The sequence below is a fragment of the Marmota marmota genome, unplaced genomic scaffold (genome assembly GCF_001458135.2).
Source record: "Marmota marmota marmota unplaced genomic scaffold, marMar, whole genome shotgun sequence".
In the NCBI taxonomy this organism is placed as follows: Eukaryota; Metazoa; Chordata; class Mammalia; order Rodentia; family Sciuridae; genus Marmota; species Marmota marmota.
This window is the reverse complement of record NW_026000222.1, coordinates 23-6990: the sequence shown is the minus strand read 5'-3', so window position 1 is coordinate 6990 and position 6968 is coordinate 23. Positions and strand designations below refer to the sequence as shown.

At 41.2% G+C, this 6968-nt stretch overlaps 1 long non-coding RNA gene across 1 annotated transcript in view; it reads right to left on the bottom strand.

Moving 5' to 3' along the window:
- The window catches only part of LOC125613144, a 3459-nt gene extending 3137 nt beyond the window's left edge, over window positions 1-322 (bottom strand). Inside the window, exon 1 of the long non-coding RNA XR_007343636.1 lies at window positions 312-322. This is a non-coding gene — a long non-coding RNA (uncharacterized LOC125613144). The remainder of the gene's footprint in view (window positions 1-311) is intronic.
- Window positions 323-6968: the final 6646 nt, after the last annotated feature.

The window sequence follows — 6968 nt, the reverse complement described above, 5'->3', positions numbered from 1 at the left end:
CGGAAGCTTCCTTTCCTGTGGACTTGTGGGTATTGTAGTCCCATGATTTAGCCTCTCTGAGCAAAGAATTCTGGGAACTTCCCCTCCTTAGAATCATGAATGACATAGTATCAACATTTGCTGTTCACCACTGGGTATTCTGTGAGCCTTTTTCCATAAGGACCGTGGGTGAAGTAGTAAAGAGCATACCACTTACTTTGGGCAGCTCTGGGAATTCCACCCAATAGAATTGTGGGTAATGTAGTCCCATGATTTGTCCTCTTTGTGCAAAGGATCTTGGAAACTTCCTCCCCTTTAGTATTATGGGTAACATAGTCCCAGTATTTCTCCACTCACCACTTGGTATTTTGGGTGCCTCCTTCCCTGAGGATGATGGGTGAAGTAGTCGGGAGCATACCACTCACTTTGGGGAATTCTGGGAAATTCCACCCCTCAGAATATTGGGTAATGTATTCATATAATTTATACTATTGGTGGGGAATTGTGGGAGCTTTCTCTCTATTTGAATTGTGGGTAATGTAGTCTCGTAATTTGTCTTCTTCATGTAGAAATCCTGGGAACTTCCTCTGCTGAAGATTATGGGTATTGTAGTTCCAACATTTGCTTGCTCACTGCTGGGTATTCTGGAAGCCATCTTACCCCTTAGTTTTATGGGATATGTAATCCCAAGTTTTGCCTGCTCACTGTAAGAGATCCTGGAAAATGCGTCTTCATAGAATTCTGGAAATTAAAGTTCCATTATTTGATTGCTCACTGATGGCTGTCCTGGGAGATCCTTCCCCTAAGTATTATTAGTAATGTAATTTCAGATTTACTGCTCACTTTGAGGAATCTTGGGTGCTTAGAGCCCATGTAATTATGGGTATTATAGTTCTAGACATAACCACTTCGGAGGGGGAGGGGGACACCATTACCCATAATCCTAAAATGGAGGAAGTTCCCAGTATCCCACTTCTTCCATTTTAGTATTATTGGTAATGTCCCAGGTTTTTCCCTGATAGCAGCAGGGTCTCAAGTGAGGATTATGGGTAATGTAGTCCAAATTGCCTGCCCACTGCTGGGTATTCTGGGAGCCTCCTCCCTGAGGATTTTGGATAATGTAGTCCCATGTTTTGCCCTCTCCTTTCAAAGAATTCTGGGAACTTCCTGTGCCATAGAATTGTTGGTCATGTAGTCCCATGTATTACACAGTGGGGGACTTGTGGAAGCTTTCTTTCCTGTGGACTTGTTACTCTCCCAGTAAGGATTGTGGGTAATGCAGTCTTGGGTTTATCACTCACTGGGGGATTCTGGGAGATTCCTCCCCCCATAAAGATTTAAATACAGTGTCAGGTTTACCACAGGCCAAGGGGTTCCTGGAACATCTTTGCCTTAGGTAATACAGTTCCAAGATTTATGAATAACATGCCCCCATTTTTCCTTGATAAGCATTGGCAATGCTGGGAGCTTCCCTTTTTTCTTGGGATTGTGGGTAGTGTAATCCCTGGTTTAGCTGGCCCACAGTAGGGAATTAGGAGTTCCTAAACCTTAGTCTGTACATGATACAGTCCTGGGTTTACCACTTATGACAGAGGATCTTGGAAACTTTCTCCCATTAGGATTGTAGGTAATGTAGTCCCAAGTTTTACCTGATCACTTAGGGAATCTTAGGAATTTCTGCCCATAGTAGGATTGTGGGTAAAGTGGCCTCACAATGAGGAATTTGGGGTGTTTCTTTTTAAAAATTATAGATAATTATGGATAACTAAATTATGATTAATTTAGTCCTGGGTTTAACCACTCAACATGGGGTATTCTGGGACCTTCCTACCTCTTTAGAATTGGAGATAATACATTTCCAAATTTATTTGCTTGCTTCAGGGATTCCTGGGAAACTTGTTAAAAATTATTGTGGGCACTGTAGTCCTATTTGACTGCCCATTGGATAATCTTGGTGCTTACTACCCCTTGGGATTGTGGAAAATGTAGTCTGTGGAATGCCCCTCACTGTTGAGGATCCTGGGAACTTCCCAGGACTGTGGATAATGTAGTCCCAAGTTTTGACTGCAAACTGCAGTGATTCCTTAAAAACTTATTCACAAAGGATCATGGGCACAGTAATTCAATTTGACTGGTCACTGATGGGCAACCATGGCAGTTTCTACCCCTTACAATTGCTGGAAAGTTAGTCATTGGAATTTTCCTCTTGCTGTAGAGGATTATGGAAACTTCTTCCCTAAGAACTGTGGGTAATAGAATCCCAAAATTTGCCACCTCAGAGAATTCTGGGAAATTTGTCCATGTAGGATTGTGGGTAATGAATATTTGCAATTTATCACATAGCAGGAAAATCTAGGAACATACAGTGTCATAGCATTGTGGGTTTTGTAGTCCTTGGAATTGTCCTCTTACTGTGGAGGATCCTGGGAACTACTTCACTAAGTATTGTGGTGAATGTTGTCTTGTAATTTACCAGATGACTGTATGGATTACTAGGAAACTTGTGCAATAAAAAACTGGCCATCAGTGAGCAGTCAAATTAGTCCAATTTGACTGCTCACTGATGGACACTTGAAGGGTGTTAACCCTGACAATTGTGGGCAATGTATTCCTTGGATTTACCTTCTCAATGTAGAGGATCTGGGGAAATTCCTACCTAAAGATTATGGGTAAGGTAGTCTCACACTTTGAACACTGCAGAGATTCTGGGAAACATGTCCATGTGGGATGGTGGGTAATGTAGTCTAGCAATTTCACCACTCATTTCAGGAACACCTGAAAGCTTCAAGGACCACAAGACTGGGGACAATGCAATATTCAAAACTGCCACCTAGCTACATAGATTCCAAGGAACTACTACCCTAAGAATTATAGGTAATGTAGCTCAACAATTTTAATGCTAACTGCAGGGTTAGGTTTAAGGTAAGATTGTTATGGTTATGGTTATGGTTATGGTTAGGGTCAGGGGTTAGGATTAGAGTTAGTCAGTGAACTGATATCTGTGAGACCAGGACTCACAGCAGTACTGTACTCTACATGGTAACCTGGGGAATTTAGGCTCTATTGATGGTACCACTCTCAGAGATACTGGCTATATGTGCATAACCACAGAATAGGGTTTCTATTATAGGCAGTTTCACTGGCTCCTGAACTTTATGAAAAACCATATATCTCATCTTATATGATGGTAGGATACAAAAGCCTGGTGAGCAAAATGTAAAACATAGTTAACTGTTTATAATATGTTAGAATTCCCAGAACTGTTGAGATCTACCTATGGTTCTTAGGATTTATGATGAAAAACCTACCATATCATCTTGTGTCTATGGGAGCCACATAACTGGCTTTCCATTATGGCAGGATTCATAGATCTGCTGATCTCTGTGTGTAGAAAAAGGAACCAGTTTCTATGATGGGAAGAAAGCAAAACTGCTGGTATCTACAAAGAGAGTCAGAAAAGTGGTGTTGTATTTTCTAAGGATCCCCAGGTCTTCTGCACTTTACTTGGAGATCCAGATAAGTAGTGTCTTATGATAGCAGTTATAAAAGGTATGCTGGTCTCCATGTGAAAAGCAAGTGAAATAGGGTTTAATTTTGGTAGAAGTCAAATGACTGATCTACTGTGTGTCCAAAGCTAGGGAACTGGGTTTCTCTCATGTCATAACACACAGAGGTGCTCAGCTGTCTGTGCAGACAGAAAAATGGGTTTCTGTGATGGTAGGTACCCCTGGGCTTCTAAACTCTTTAGTGGCCAGCCAGGGATCTGAGTTTCTTTTGTTGGCAATGTGATTATTGTTGCTGGGTCTACATATAGAGACAGGTAACTGGCATTATAGGATGGCAAGACACGCAAGACTGCCAGATTCTACTTTGAGAGTCAGGGAAATAGGGTTTATGATGATAGGTGTTTGAAAGCTGCTGGACTTTATTTTGAAATTCAGGCAACAGGGTTTAAATTAAGGCTGACTCAAGGATTGCATGGCTCTCCATGGAGGCCTGGTCAATTGCAATCTATGATTTCCTAATACCCAAAGCTGCCTCAAAAAATGTGGAGTCATAGAACTGTGTTTCTTTGATGACAGGACACCCAAAGCTACTTGAATCTCTGTGGAGAGTAAAAAATGACAAATTGTATAATGACAAAACTTATAGAAATGTTAGGTTTTTCATGGTTAGCCAGAGAACAGGAGAAATAAAATAGCAGGGATTCCAAGTCTTCATGATCATATTTGGAGAATCAAGGAACTGGAGTACTGATGACAGGAATCTCCATGCTGCAGGACTCTTTGTGGAGTTTCAGGGATTTGAGGTTTTATTATGACAAGTTGAGATTTGACACTATAATGGTGAAACTCACAAAGTTGTTGAGATTTATGTATCCTAGGTAAATGGGGTTATATTATGACAGGATTCACATTTTTTTTTTGGCCTCTTGGTGAAAATTGAGAGATCTTGATTTTATGTTGACAGTACTCAAAGTGCTACTGTGGTCCATGCAGAGAACAAAGGGATGGTAGAATTCCCATCCTGTCTGAGTTGTACATGAAAAACCAAAACAACAACAAAACAGGTTTTCTGTTTATGGCACGATGCACAGGGCTCCTGGACTCTACAAAGAGAGATGCAAAACTGGTGTTCTATGACAGCAGGACAACTGATCTTTATGTAGAGAAAAGAAACTGTTTTCTATAATAGCATAAACACCAGAGCTGCTATGAGATATGTGGAAAGCCAGGGAACACAGGTTGGATAAATTGGCCTGCCATGTTTTCTTGGCTTTACTTGGAGACAGAGAAATGGGTTCTATCATGTCAGAACCCACAGTTCTGCAGGTCTGTATATGGAGAGCAAGAGAACTTGGTTTCTATGATGGCATGACTCTCAGGACTGCTATTCTCTATGGATATAGCAAGTGAACTATTTTTTTAAATGTTTCCAGGAAATTCTAGTCTGGTGGAATTTACATGCAAATCACAAGAAACTGGGGTTATATGATGACAGGACTCTCAGTATTTTTGACTATCATATTAGTATTAAAGTTCATAGGGGAGTCAAACCCTAAAGGAATTCTAGAACATATAAAAAGGGCAGAGCACCTCATCTCTTGGGATACCAGTATACCAGCTATGGCCCCCTTCTCCCTCACTGGAGAAGTCTCTGTTACCCCTTTTTAAATAAACCCTGGTCATATGCTTGCTTTGGTGTGCTTCTCTAATGTTAAAACTTCATGTGGGGAAGCAGGACTTATCACTGATAACTGGCAGTGTTACAGCTGTTTACTGGTGACAAGTCCTTGCTTCCCCAAACATTGAAGTATAACACCAGAGAAGCATGCCGAGGCAAGTGTAGAGTGGAAAATGGAAGGCTTTATTAAAGGATTTCAGAAAAGACTTCCTTCAGGAGGAAAAAGGGAATCCATGGATGGGGGAGGTCTTCCCTTTTTTATACCTAAGGTCTTCTTTTAGTCTTCCCACATTTTTGTCCTTTGTTTCCCTTTATCCTGCAGTGATAGAATGTAGGTGGGAAGGCCAAAATGTGGGAGATAGATGACTGGAGGAGTAATCTGGGCAGGAAGGGCCTTGGGTGGTTTTATTAGCACCTCCCTGTTTGCTGGGAGCTGTTTCATTAACAGTTCCCTAGAATGAGTTCCGGGCGGGCCATGGGGACATTAACATTTCAATTTCCCCAAATGCTGCTCTGGTTTCTTGGACTCCAGTTTTTGATAATGGCCTCAATTTTCTTTATCTTACTCCATATATTAGACCCTATTTATGTAACTACACTAACTACCTATCTTTAAATCTGGCTTCAGCAGTATCAGCAGGGCAGTCAGTTCCTCTGAACTCTATGTTTAGAAAAATGGAACTGGGGTTCTCTTGATGGTAGGACTCACAGTGATGCTGGGCTTTACATGATGAGCTAGTAAATTAGGGTCTATGACAGCAGTACTCACTGGGAATCTTGGCTTTTTGGTGGAGCATCCAGAACCTGGGATTTTATCATGGCAGTATAGCTGGGGTCTATGTAGAAAGCCAGGGACCTTGAATTGTGGAGAGCAGGATTTGCAGAGATGGTTACCTCCTCATGGAATGTCAGAAAGCAGGACTGAGGGAGCCTTCTGGCTGGAGTGATGATGAAGTACACATTAAGATGTACCTTAAACAATGGTGAGGGTTTTAATTAAGGCAAGGACATTCTAGGCACTCAGAGCAGCAAGAACCAAGGTGAAAAGAGAGGTGGCAAGTCATAATGACACAGGGTTTATTTAGAGGAGTGGTTCTTAAATTTTTTGTCTCAGAGGCTGAGGCAGGAGGATGACTTGAGAGGTCTTGAATTTGAGACGAATTCTGGGCAACAGAGCACAATCCAATCTTTATTCATTATTAAACATTATTCATCACAAAGAGCCTTTATCATAAGATGACATTAATTAGTTTTTATTGTTTTGGGAATTAAAATTGAGTAAAGTTTGAGTTACTGTGTCAATTCCCTATGGCTGCTCAAGGACATTGCCACAGATAGTGACTTAAGTGACAAAAAATTATTATTTAGCTCCTGTAGTAAGAAGTCTAAGATGAGTTTCACAGGGCTAAAATGAAGGTATGCCAGGCTGCAATCTCTTGATGTCTAGCTCCCAAGATAAACCTCAGCTCCATGGGATTACAGATGTGCACCACCAAGCCCAGCAAAAGATTCTTAATCATATCTACAAAATCCCTTTTGTCACTTAAGATAACTTATTGAAAGTTTCCACAGATGAAACATGTATATATCTTTGAAAGACCATTATTCTGCTTATCACAATTAGTAATTTACTAATTGCACATTGGCACACATTCATAAATCCTAGGGATGTGGGAAGTTGAGGCAAGTGGATCAAAAGTTTGAGGAGAGCCTGGGACACTTAGCCAGACCCTGGGTTTCAAAATAAAACAGAGGGCTGGTGGATGTAGCTCAGTGGCCCACATCCCTGGGCTCACACCTCAGTA